Source organism: Nothobranchius furzeri, chromosome 8 (assembly GCF_043380555.1).
Source record: "Nothobranchius furzeri strain GRZ-AD chromosome 8, NfurGRZ-RIMD1, whole genome shotgun sequence".
NCBI classification, from domain to species: domain Eukaryota; kingdom Metazoa; phylum Chordata; class Actinopteri; order Cyprinodontiformes; family Nothobranchiidae; genus Nothobranchius; species Nothobranchius furzeri.
Window position 1 is genome coordinate 59,787,240 of NC_091748.1, and position 14,530 is coordinate 59,801,769.

Consider the following 14,530-nt stretch of genomic DNA (forward strand, 5'->3'; position numbering starts at 1 on the left):
AAGCTCGCCCTGGAGGAGTGGAGGCATTGGCTTGAGGGGGCTATCACACCTTTTCTGGTCTGGAACTGTTGGCGGTTAAGCTCGCCCTGGAGGAGTGGAGGCATTGGCTTGAGGGGGCTATCACACCTTTTCTGGTCTGGACTGACCATAAAAACCTGGAGTATCTACAGACAGCCAAGCGTCTCAACCCCCGTCAAGCCAGGTGGGCCTTGTTTTTTAGCCGTTTCAACTTCCACTTGTCTTACAGACCTGGCACCAAGAATACCAAGCCAGATGCTCTATCTCGGATCATGGAACACCAGGTACCTGAACCCAACGCCTCCACGGACTCTACAGTCCTCCCCAAGGGGGTCCTGCTGGGCGTCTCCCGCCTAGCTCTGGAGAACAAACTCAAGGAGACAGAACATCTCTACCCAGCACCTCCTCAGTGCCCGCCTGGTCGGATCTACGTTCCTGAACACCTACGGACAGAGGTATTGTTATTCTGTCACAGTTCTCGCCTTTTTTGTCACCCAGGCATTACCAGGACTATAAACGTGGTCAGAAGCAGATTCTGGTGGCCGGCGTTGGCCAAGGACTCCCGGGAGTTTGTCAGGGCCTGCCCCGACTGTGCCAAAGCAAAGGCCTCTCGTAGACCCCCTGCCGGTCTTCTACGACCTTTGCCCGTCCCACACCGGCCCTGGTCTCATCTGAGCATGGATTTCGTCACAGGCTTACCTCCATCTAACTCCTTTAGAGTTATCCTCACAGTCGTGGACCGTTTTTCCAAGATGGTCCATCTGGTCCCCCTCAAGAAACTCCCCACCGCATCTGACATGGCTGATATCTTGGCACGTGAGGTCTTCCGCCTCCATGGTCTTCCACAAGACATCGTCTCGGACAGAGGACCCCAGTTCGTGTCCAGGTTCTGGAAAGCTTTTTGTGCCCGGTTGGGGATTCAGGTGAGCCTCTCCTCTGGGTTTCATCCACAGACCGACGGACAGACGGAGAGACACAACCAAGAAATGGAAACCAAGCTACGCCTCTTGTGCCAGGACGACGCCACAACCTGGTCCCAGAACCTGCCTTGGGTGGAACACGCTATGAACTCTCTACCCACTACTGCGACAGGTGTGTCTCCCTTTTTCACTGTTTTTGGTTATCAACCCCCTGTGTTTTCCATTCAAGAGACCCTGGCCCACGTCCCCTCTGCCTATGCCGCCGCCCTCAGATGTCGCCGTGCCTGGTGGTCCGCTAGGCGCCGTCTCCTCCAAGCCTCTGCAGTATATGCCCGCTCGGCCAACAGGCGGCGCATTCCGGCTCCCGCATATAGGGTGGGTCAGAAGGTCTGGCTGTCGACGGCCGATATCCCGCTCAGGGTGGACTGCAGGAAGTTGGCTCCCCGTTTCATTGGTCCCTTCCCCATTTCCAAGGTCATCAACCCTGCTGCTGTTCGCCTCCGCCTTCCCAGGGCCCTTAGGGTCCACCCCTCTTTCCATGTGTCAAAGGTGAAACCTGTGGTGTCCTCGTCTCTCGTGCCCTCCTCCGGGCCCCCTCCGCCCGCCCGGCTCCTTCCTGGTGGTCCGGTCTGGGCTGTGCGGCGGGTCCTCCGTTCCCGGCGCCGGGGCCGTGGGCTTCAATACCTGGTGGACTGGGCTGGTTTTGGTCCTGAGGAGCGGTCCTGGGTTCCCGCTCGCCGCTTCGTCGACCTCTCTCTCCTCCGGGACTCCCGCCGCTCCCGTCCTGGCCGGCCGGGTGGGCCGTCCGGTGCCGGCCCTTGTGGGGGGGATTCTGTCATGCCACCACTCCAGCCAGGCCCGGTTTCCCCAGCAACCACAACCAGCTCATCATCTACCTGATTCAAACCACCTGTCTCACATTAACTCATCAGCTCCACCTGCAACCACCTCTATATAACATCAGGAGAAACACCAAGCCAGTGCCAGATTTTTGAAAGCATTTGTTAGTAGATTATCCAGCATTCTAAAACCCTGCCTAAACCTCAAGTTCCTGACCTTGTTTCTGAACCTCGACCTTGCCACCTGCCTGCTCCCTGACTGGATTATCTCACAGTTTCTGATCTTCTGGACTCCTGACCTTGGATTTGTTTACATGGACTCTGCCTCTGGATTTCCCCTCCTGACCAAGCCTTCTGCTACTGCCCTTCCTACAGACTGGTAACACTCCCCAGTGTGTTCTCAAATAAAAACTTTAAAGCGTCTTACTGTGTCTGGTGCTTTCACGGGTCCTCCAGCCCTGGTTGTTACATTCTTTGCTTTGCATCAAATGCTATCTATCGTGTGGGCTGTCTCACTTTGTCTCCTTCTCCGAGCTCGTATGGACTACATCCCATCAGAGGGGTCGTCTTCACCATCCTTCAACTGGTTTCCTGTCGCATGGGGCTTCGGTTGTAGTTCGAGATGGGTCGAGGTCTGCGCTGGACTTCGCCTGGACTACGCCTGAGGAATACATCACCTGCCCAGCTCCGTGTGGCACACGAGCTGCTTATCCTTTGCATACCTTTGCATTATTGCTGATGAAAATTAACTGCTATTGAAATAGCTCTGCTTTCAAGATTCCCTAAGTGGATTATTTTACAATGATTGCAACAGTTTTGGCCTTAATCATCTGATCAGGATAGACTCCCTTCTACACGAGACCTGTGGAGACGCTTCATCGTTCCTGCCTTCATCTGGGATGTCTACCTTCACGAGTACATCACGTTATTGAGGTTGTGACGTCAGGTGGCCTCTGTTGACCACCATGTCGTCACAAAAGGGGGGTCTGTAACGTGAGGAAATATGGGTTTTCTGGCACAATGGTGGTGCTGGACTCAGCTGGGTCAAAGCTGGGTCATTGAGAACTTTCACCCACAGATTAAGACCTGAACGCCAGCGAGTCTGGGAGGAAACCATAACATCAGCCACCTGCAGTCTACCAGAAGATGTGTTTACATGAGTTGTACCCAGACCAAGTCAAAACATTAAGTTTAAACTTCTTTTTCTTGATTTTAATGTTAAAGTAACCATTATCATTTTGCTCATTATAAATGTGTTTAATCAAATGAATGACTATTATGCTTTGGGGTAATTATAATGGATTAATGAATCCATTCTTACATAATGTTGAGAATGTTTGGTACTGACCTTCACACACACCCACACACATCTTCCCACAGTAAACTCCAGACACATTTGATGACGCACATGTTTGCTTTGAGAAGAGAAAGGCTTTTGGTAAGTTTCAGTCTTATGATCTGAGTTCGTGCTTGACAACGAAAGAGAGAGGACGTGTGAACGACCGCTAACGGGGCACGGAGCCCATTGGCTCAAACCCCCCCCCCCTCTCTCTCTCTCACGCTGTTTCTGTCAGCCAGACAGAATAGCTGAATCGCAACTTCTAACGCAGGCTCATTACCGAGTCTTTTGATTTCTGAGTGAATTAACTTAAGAAAGCGCGTCGACAAAACGCTTTACCATCAACGTGTACCGAGGGCAACTCTGGACCGGTTCCGTTCGACACCTACGTCTCCTGTCAGCCGCCGGTGTCATCTGGATGAATCACAACATCCTCCACGGCCCGGATCCGAAAGAGGATCCACAAGAGTTCGGTGAGACAGCACGGTGTTTAGCGTTTTGATGCATCTTTTCCAACTAAACCTAAGTTTATTCAAACCATCACTTTTCACTCAGACACCTGTTTCTTCCTGAAGCAAAATCAGATGCACACACGCATCCATCTCACCTCATCTCACCACACTTTGCACCCACACGCATCCATAATCACATCATATCACTCTCACAACTCACAACATTCTCAATCTTCATAAATTCACCAGAAGGTCTATTTGAGCAAGAACAGCATATCAACTGTTAAAGATTGTCCCACAAAGTTGCCAATGTGATTGTTATTTCCTGTTTGCCAATTTGCAAAATCATTAGTTTAATTTGAAGAATTAAAACTTTTAATCGTCAAACTGGTTTCCTCATTGAACTGAAACACAGACACTCAGATATTATCGGCAGTTTATCGATGAAATCAACCTTTGAGTCTTCTGAACAATATAAAATTTGGTTATTGATTTATTAAAAATTAATATTCCGAATTAATACGTAGCATGGTTCCTCTTTCATAAAAGAGCATAAAACCACAACGCTACAACAGTAACAAAGGTCACCATCAGTAACACACTACAACGGCAGGGAATCAAATCCTGCAGTGCCAGACGTGTTCCGCTGCTGAAGCCAGTGCATGTCCAGGCCCGTCTGAAGTTTGCCAGAGAGCACATGGATGATCCAGCAGAGGATTGGGAGAATGTCATGTGGTCAGATGAAACCAAAGTAGAACTTTTTGGTATAAACTCAACTCGTCGTGTTTGGAGGAAGAAGAAAACTGAGTTGCATCCCAAGAACACCAAACCTACTGTGAAGCATGGGGGTGGGAACATCATGCTTTGGGCCTGTTTTCTGCTAAGGGGACAGGGCGACTGATCCGTGTTAAAGAAAGAATGAATGGGGCCATGTATCGTGAGATTCTGAGCCAAAACCTCCTTCCATCAGTGAGAGCTTTGAAGACGAAACGTGGCTGGGTCTTCCAACACGACAATGATCCCAAACACACCGCCCGGGCAACAAAGGAGTGGCTCCGTAAGAAGCATTTGAAAGTCCTGGAGTGGCCTAGCCAGTCTCCAGACCTCAACCCCATAGAAAATCTGTGGAGGGAGTTGAAAGTCTGTGTTGCTCAGCGACAGCCCCAAAACATCACTGCTCTCAAGAAGATCTGCATGGAGGAATGGGCCAAAATACCAGCTACTGTGTGTGCAAACCTGGTAAAGACCTATAGTAATCGTTTGACCTCTGTTATTGCCAACAAAGGTTATGTTACAAAGTATTGAGTTGAATTTTTGTTATTGACCAAATACTTATTTTCCACCCTGATTTACAAATAAATTCTTTAAAAATCCTGTCATGTGAATTCATGGATTTATTTTCACATTCTGTCTCTCACAGTTGAAGTGTACCTATGATGTAAATTACTGACTTCTGTCATCATTTTAAGTGGGAGAACTTGCACAATCGGTGGCTGACTAAATACTTTTTTGCCCCACTGTATCAAACCACTCTTTATTGACAGTGTGGTCATAGCACGGAGCTGTTTTACACACATCTTTTTGTCCTTTGGAGGTTTCCAGAATATTTTTTTGTGTTTGATCTCAGTGATGAATTTGGTTACCTCCTCAAAATAAATGCCATTTGATGAAACTTTGTAGCATTTCAGATGTGATCTGACGTTGAGTCAAATTAAATTTGAAACCAAAAACCTTGTGACCCATCCCTGCAAACAGTCAACATCACATGGGCAGCAGATCGTGTCTATGTTGAGTCTGTTGGTCCAGACCACGTCAGTAGGATGTCCAAACTAGGATTTTGCTCAATGGGATTTCTAGAAGCAGCACCTTGTATTTTTGAAATTCAGATGATCTCCACAAGTTCGGCTTCCAAAATGAGACAAATGCATTTTTTTTTCAATGGCACATCCATATGAGCATGCAAGCCTTAGCATGTTTATCTGGTTCACACTCCAAGCCAGATGGTGGCAATAATGCACCACAACATTGTTTGTCAACAGTCAATAAAGAAGACAGTTCACCTGTTTGATGAAGACTTGCTGCTGTTGCATGCTGAAAGGCATTGTTATATTTTCACTGGTCTGCATGACTGTGTGATGAAAATCCTCTTTTTAATAATTTAGAATAAAGTCCTAATGAGTTCACTTGAAATTGCAGTTTATGTCTAAAGATCAATTCAGGTGGGCCCACAAAGAATTCGAGAAGCACCCAATCATTATGCAGGAGTGTCAAACTCCAGTCGTAGAGGGCCGGTATCCTGCATCTTTTTGTTATTTTCCTGTTGCAACACAGTTGATTCACCTGTTCAGTAGCAAGCTCTCCAGAAGCCGGTTAGTCACCTGCTGATTGAAATCAGGTACGTTGAAACAGGGAAAACACTAAAACAAGTAGGATAGTGGCCCTCGAGGACCGGAGTTTGACACCCGTGGGCTACAGTTTTGTGTCTTGCACAATGCTCTGTGTTTATTGGGCGGGCTCAACAGAAGAGCTGCAAATTTCTTTGAGACATCAGCAGATAGAGGCACTTACGTCCTTTATTTTGAAAAAGCTTTCATTTACTTCTCCTTCTTCGACTGTATATGTCACACTGCCCCGTTGACTAATTGTCGTAGCAATGAATACATCAGTCTGCTGTTGCTCTGATTGGTCCTAGCGCTGTCCAGTTGCATGCAAACAGTTTGAATCAAACTGTAGCTTACGCCTCACAGCTGGGTTGTTTCAGTGGCTCATGGTGAGATTATACATTTACATATGTTGGACGGTATGCCAGGCTACAATATCATGTAACTCCATAAGAAATATCAGGTGTTTGTTGCAGACAGTTGTGAATAACAACAAGTGTCAGGATAAAAGTAATTATACACTACCACATAGGCCTGTTGTTCTGCCAAAGTATAATACCCGTCATAAAATAACCAATTTGTAACCAACACAAAACAAGTTTTGACTAGTTTTTGTAAAACATGCCAAGTGTGAGCCGCATGCTGAGAAGATTGCAAAGCTCCTCGTTTCAACTGTTTCTACTCTCACATGTTTTTTTTTTTTATTTCTTTGTTTTGCCACTTTGAGACATTGCTTCCCCTTTAATAGTGTGCCATTTGTTTGAGCTCAATTTTGTTGTGCAGAGAGGTGCATGTAGTTAACAAAAAGAGAAGAAAAGCCATTAAAATCAAACAGGTGGGTCGGACCTCAGAAGCATAGAAGCACGAATTGTTCCCCGAGACCTTCTTGATCATCCAGCAAACACAAATATCATCATGGGCAGGGGCGGGTCCGGGTTATCTGACATCTGCAGGCTCAACTTCTCTACAGTAATTTGAGCTACTGGAGGATGAATCTAAACAAAGAGCTCTCAGAATGTGGCACAGCCAAGTCTGATCAATGCACAAGTTTGTGTCACATGCTTACTCGTCTGTCTGATATGCGGTCCTGTTGTTGTTTTGTTTTTGTCATGCAGGGAGAAAAGATGCATCAGGGAAACGAGTTATCTCAGCAGGACGCTGTGCAGTGAGCTTTCCCCTCTGTTTCCTACATCCCCATTCCATTTAGTTCATCATAGTGCTGCTCAGTGAAGATTTAACATGCCTGAGACCAGAGTGAGGCTGGCGTTTTATTATTCTTTAATCTTTGGGTGGTTATGAGAGATTACAGATCACTGTCAAAGCAATGTGCAGCAAGCAGCATGTTGTATCCCAGAAAATTGTTGGTCTTTACATAAACACAACTAGGCAGCTCTCCCAAGGTGCAAAACAGATAATACACTCAACATTTTCAAGATCTTGTGACATCCAAACTGAGCGTTTTACAGTACATAATAGTGTTATGTGAAGCGTAGAAAGCTGTGTGAGTGCGCTGCCAAGATTTGTTGGGCGGCGTCCTCTCAGGATCTGCCACTTCATGGAGAACAGTGACAGCAGCAACAGTTTTGAAGCTGTTCAGCAAAGTCCAGCGACTCGCTGTAAAAGGCAGAATAACAAGCCTTGATTAGAGACAGCCCTGCAGGGGTGTTGTTTTCTGCAGCAGTACTGACAGCAGGAATTGTTCTGATTCAAGTTTTTGAGAAAAAAAAACATCTGGAAATGCAAGTGATTCTTTTAGTGGTTGGATCATCTAAACATGTAAGATAATTTAAAGTTTTGTCACAAAAAATTCAATAAATCATTAAGAAAACTTAGAATTTTCTGAACATATTACATGGCAAAACAAAAAAAGCTTTACCTGGAGACTGACGAAGGAACTTGTCACTGTCTAAGCCCAGCCAACAAGCCTGCAGCTCCCCTGACAGCTGTATTAGTGCTAATGACAGGTTTTGTTACTCCATGGCACCGATGTACCTGAACTGGAGGACAGGATAACTGCCGGACAAGTACAGAGGCTTTACTGCTTCAAGGTGAACAAAGAAGCCCTTTCATACGTAAATTACACTGTAAAAATGCATTCAGTTCAGAACAATAGTCCCTTTGAGTCTCACACATTTTCCTGGGATTGTCAATTCCATCAAGAATAAAGCAATCACTGAGCTCGGTAGTCGCTGAACTCGTACCTGGTCTTGTGGAGTTGGTGCATAAAGAAACGAACTGTCACTGATGACATGGTGCCAGAACTAAAACATTCATCTAAATGTGAAAACCAAAAGATGAATAGATGAATATCTGTGTGGCCACCTCCAAACTTATTTTGCTCTCAGAGAAATTTGGGGTGTAATCAACTTTTTGTAATTTTTTTAACTGCAATATTAGTTCCAGCTTGCAGCCTTGTTCAGGTTAATCCAACCTTCATGTCTTTGCTAAAATAATAATTAGTCCACATCTGCTGAAAGCACAGATCTGTTGTCAGTAGAGGTACTGCTATAAATAGTTATAAATAGTTATAAATGTCATTGTTTGACTGCACAAAACAACGGCTCCAGTTCCCCTACATGTAACATGGTTGTTTGTGTTGTTCTTGTTTAGTGAACCTAAACTAAACGTAGCAATAAGACCACCAAATGTATAGTCGTTAAAGCCTGCAGGTGAGGCAGCTCTGTGGTACGCCCACTGACTGTTAAATGAACAGACCCTCCGCGCTGTCACCTGCAGGTTTCTGAATACCAGAGGCGAGATGTCCAAATGTCAGAATATAAGACTCCAAATCCTGCTGTCTGAAGCTCAACTCTCACGTGGCTCACTTCTACTTTCTGAAATAGGTGCACCGGAGTTATTTTTTTTCCCAGTGTACAACTTGCAAGTGTAGCATAATGGTTGTTGGCTCTTTTATGAAAGAGGAACCATTCTACATAATAATCTGGAATATTAATTTTTACAAATTAATAACCAAATGTTATAGAGATAAGAAGACTCAAAGGTTGTTTTCATCGATAAACTGACGATCATATCCGTTTGTCTGTGTTTCAGTTCAATGAAAAGACAAGTTTAAAATTTAAGAGTTTTAATTCTTCAATTTAAACTAACGATTTGAAATGACAATCATAGGAAAAACAATCAACATTGGCAACCTTGTTGGACAATCTTTAACAGTTGATATTTTAAGCTTGCACAAATAGACCTTGTGTTGGATGTGCTAAAATTGAGGATGATGGAATTATGAATGCGTGCATGCAGGTGTCTGAGATTGCTTCAGGGAGAGGGAAGGTGTCTGAGTGAAAAAGGATGGTTTGCAATTAAACTTTAGTTCTTATTAGAAAACCAGCATCAGAACGCTATCTATTGTGTTCTGCCTCACCGTACTTAGGACCCCCTTTCAGATTCGGACCTCGGCTCCTCACGTTACACAAGACATTTAACCCCTTAACGCCTGAATTTGTTTTCGATAATGCTTTTTTTTTCCACTTGTGGATTTCCTTTCAGGTACATGTGGTATTTTGGTTGCATTTGGAGCAAATGCAGTTTTGATGCAAATTTGCGACAACCGGCGTTAAGGGGTTAATCCTACTATTACGATTATACGATAAAACTTCTGCATTGGCTTCACTTTTGGCAGCTGAAGATTGTCCCTTGGGTACTCCATGCAACACGTCAAGCTAAGTCATTGCAGTTGTGCACCACCGTTGCATGCTTGATTTGAAAATAATTTGTCAAAACTACATAAAGCAGAAAATCAATGTAATGCTACAGCTCATCATACAGAAAAATGTGGGCTTCAATTTACACCAGCAGGTGGCAGAGTTTTACCGTTTAGAATGCTTTAACCCGAACTTCAACTACCAAGCTCTTCTACATTTCCATTATTATCTGTAGCCTCTTACAGAGATCTAAAAATTGTACTTAATGCATATTAAGAAACATTTGGACACTATCTTACACCAGATTTCTCATAAGAGTTTGCAAAACAAAGCTGCTTGTTTTCTTTATTTAAACAGCGCCACTGCAAAATCAAGATAGACTTGAGAATCCTGAGGCGGGGAGTGAGTACACATTAAAAAATGTATTTTTCAGAAGCAGCAACATTTGAAAATAGAACAACCACAACTTTATTGAGGAGTAATCTTTGAGGAGCATTATAAAACTGAGCTGTGTTTTAGCCTAAAAGCAATTACAATTATTAACCTGATTCTCAGCCTGAAGAGCTTATCTGACCACCATGAATTAACAACTCCACACTTAGAGGCTCATAAACCTGAGGAAGGAAGAGCAGTGGGCACTTTATACTTTTAGAGTACACACAGCTGAGATCATCGTACTTTTACTTCACATCTCTACTGCAAGTGCAACACAAATGTTTTAGGTACAATTTTCTCGAAAAATCTTAACTGCGCCTCTGCCTGGAAAATATTGAAAGGCGTCGTTATATAAACGACTTTTTTCTAAACACTGACGTATGTTTCCATAAAAATATGCTCCCTTCCACTTTGTTTCACCCACAATTTAAAACTGTAATAACTAATTAGGAAAACAAACTAGCTTAAAAAATGTTTTATGACTCTTAACACTGTTCTAACACAGTATATAAATATGTTGTGGAGATAAAATAATAATAATAATAATAATAATAATAATAATAATAATAATAATAATAATAATGAAGTGGTTCCCAATCCATGACTGGCACAGAAGTCCAATAACAAAACACCACTCAAATTCAGATCAGGGGGGCCGTTCCTCCCAACCACACCTCTCCAGGTCTCACTGTCATTGCCCACGTGAGCGTTAAAGTCCCCCAGCAGAACGAGGGAGTCACCGGAAGGAGCGCTTTCCAGCACCCCCTCCAAGGTCTCCAAAAAGGGTGGGTAGTCTGCACTGTAGTTTTGTGACACATATCAGGTGGATATAAAGGGTGCCACTAAAATTTAAGAGAGTAAAGTAGATTTTAAAACCAAGGCAAGCAGCACAACCACAAAAGCAAATTAAATTAAAGCTGCAAGCAGCGTCGTTCGGCCCTCGCAGCTCCGCGCCGCTCCGGCCTAGCCGGCAGCCCGGGGCACCAGGGCACATCTGCGGAACAGAAACGTCGGCCACCCCGACACCAGAAACCGCAAACGATCACCTCATCCGCACCTCACCCTGACTCAGCATCACCTCTTATCCCACCATTATATTACACGTCCCACAACTAGGGCATACTCTACCTTTACGACTCTGGTGGTGTGATGACACAGACCAACTGTAATGCTTTTCTGACCACGTTTTTTGAAGTTATTGTAGGTTAAACTTATCTAGGGGCTCTGGAAAGCTTTCAGATCATGACAAACATGGGCATTTCACCATAAAACAATAGACTTCCTGTAGTAGGGGGCGGGACTTAGGGGATGTCAGCTGTCCACATTGTCATTGTCTTCAGATGTGGTCAGTGATCACACAGACAAAGTTTGATATAGATCTGATCGTGTTCATGGGAGTTATTAGGTCAAGTAATGTTATGGCGACAGGTTAAAGTTTGAGGCTTAGCCACGCCCACACCTTTCTACTTATTTAAAATCTGACAGTTGAATTTTTCCTCTATGTCTTAAGAGTGTATAGCAGAAGCTTGAAGGTGATTGGTGAAAAGGGAGATGGAGCATCACTCTCCAAACAACGTGTGCGAAAACCACTAAATTGCGTACTTGGACCAAAATGGCCGACTTCCTGTGCAACTTTGCACTTGGCTCCAAGAGACTTTTTTGTAGGTCCTGAGACACCACATTAGTGTACCAAATTTTGTACTCCTCAGTCAAAGCATGGCTTGGGGCTGACAGTTTTAATGGTCCTAGGGGGCGCTATTTCAGAAAATAGGCCACGCCCACCGGATGTTCACATCAGATCTTTTGAGGGGCCGGACTAGGATCACTCACAACAAGTTTCGTGACGATATCTTTAGAAATGACGAAATGGAAGGCAAACGTAAGGCCATGGCGGTACGCCTGACTTCGCCGCGCCGCCACAGCCCCGCCCTCTGCCGAAAACTCCCATAAAGTGACGCCAAGCAACCTCCACTTGTCTTGAGTTACCAGCTACAAGTTTGTGGTGATTAAGTGAAATGGGGCAATTTGGGACCTTTCACAGTAAAACTTGACCTTTTTGGTCCTGAGGGGGCGGGGCTTGTGTGATGTCATCATCCGACCATTCAATTTACTTTGTGGCTGGATGACGAATGACCACAGAACGTTTGGTAATTCTATTCCTTTCAGTTATGAAGTTATAGCAATTTAAAAAATTTTGGCGAGTAGTCAAACTTCGAGGCCTGGCCCCGCCCCTTCAACATATACGAAAACTCAGAATCCTTGTCTCATTTTGTTCGCCCATTCCTTCTGAGAAATTTTACACAAGTTTTGAGACGATCGTGCGAAAAATGATCGAGCAATCCAATCAGAAACGGACCCTAAAAACGGCAAAAACGGCTAAAAATCGCCATTTCAACCCAAAATGGCCGACTTCCTGTTTGATATTGACCATGCTTGCAAGAGACTTTTCTGTGCGGACTGGTGAGTACTACAAGTGTACCAAATTTCATAACTGTACAATAAACTAAGCTTTATGGAGAGGGTTTTTTTTCACTTTGTAGGGGGCGCTGTTCAGCCATTTTCTTTGAGATTTTTTTGGGACCTTTAAAATATCAAAATTTTCACTAGGCCTGACAAGTTTGCAAAATATTGTGAGTTTTGGGGTATGTTAAGGTCCCCAAAAAGCCGTTCAAAGCGGGCTAAGAATAATAAAAAAAGAATAATAAACAGCAAAAACAAGAGGCCTTCGCAGCGCTTTCGCTGCTCGGGCCTAAAAAAAAAATTTATTCTAAAAGCTCAGATGATGATGCCCAAGATGACCCCCACAATAAAGTCTACTGGGCTCCCAGAGGACAAGGCAGTCCAGTCTGCCCCCGCATGCGCTCGACAGGTGAAACCTCTACGACCCCACCCTCCTGCGGTGAACGTCGTCCGCGGGAATCCACCGGCTGGACAGCCGGTAGATTCAATCCTCCTCCTCGGCCCCTGTGGCACACATAAACCTCCGGCAGTCAAAGGCCCCACAGCAACTCCAACCACTGCCAGGTACTGCTCAAATACTTACTCCCAGGGGCAGAGTACTGCCCGCCTGCCGTGTTGCACTCTGTGCCTGGCCCTCCGGCCGCGGATCTCGCTCTCCGCTGCTGCTGCTGTCCGTGCCGCTGGTGAACCCCCTCCTCGGTCCAAGACTCCAACCGGACTCAGTGGCACCTGTACGCGCGCCACACATGTGTGGAGAGAGAGACACCCACGCTCCTCCGCACTCGGCCGCCGTCCATCCTCCAGGACCATACTCCGGGAACTCCTCTGTTCCGGCGGGGGGGGGGGGGGGGGGGGGGTTCAGGCACATGTGTCCTCAAGACACTGTCCAGGGTGCGTCTCTGCCTCTTAGCTGGCCCTGTCTGTCATCCTGGCTGTCTGTCTGGTCCACGCGTTCCTCCCTTTAAATAAAACCTGTCCTGCCTGCATCTGTTCATTAATTGGCAGTCCAGGCAACACTCTGCCACAGGTGAAGATGATTGGGGTGATTAACACAGAATGAAACACAATGTTGCACCAAACAAACTAAAAACACGCCATTAATAAAAACATGCACATCAGAATAAAAACAAGTAAAACATGCAATATAGAATATAAGTGCAACAATACCACTCTGTGACAGTTTGGTGCATAAGCACAGACCACAGTCAGAACCCGTCCCCTCACACGTGGGCGGAGGGAGGCTACCCTCTCATTCACTGGGGTAAACCCCAACATACAGGCACCAAGATGGGGGGGGGGGGGGGGGGGGGGCAACTAGTATGCCCACCCCTGCTCAGCACCTCTCAGTGGGAGCAACTCCAGAGTGGTAGAAAGTCCAACCCCTCTCAAGGAAACTGGTTCCAGAGCCAGAGCCATGCGTTGAGGTGAGTCCGAATATATCTAGTCAGAACCTCTCAACCTCACACACCAACTCAGGCTCCTTCCCCACCAGAGAGGTGACATTCCATGTGCCAAGAGCCAGCTTCTGTAGCAGAGGATGAGACCGCCAAGGTCCCCGCCCTCGACTACCACCCGTCACACACTGCACCCGACCCCTTTGGCCCCTCCCACGAGTGGTGAGCCCATGGGAAAGGGAACCCACTTTTCCTCTTCAGGCTGTGCCCGGCCGGGCTCCATGGGTGAAAGCCCAGCCACCAGGCGCTCGCCAGCGTGCCTCACCTCCAGGTCTGGCTCCAGAGGGGGGCCTCGGTGACCCACGTCCGGGCGAGGGAACATGGTTTCCATTTATATAATTCATCATAAGAGGTCTTCGGGCTGCTCTTTGTCTGATCCCTAATCTAGGACCTGTTTGCCATGGGTGACCCTACCAGAGGCAGAAGGCCTCCGACAACTTAGCTCCTAGGATCATTGAGACACTTGAACCCCTCCACCACGGTAAGGTGGCAGCCCAGGGAGAGCTTTAAATTTCAAATTTCGAATGGCCTTTAAAAACATTTATAAATGCTGTTGCATAAACTTTTCATAAA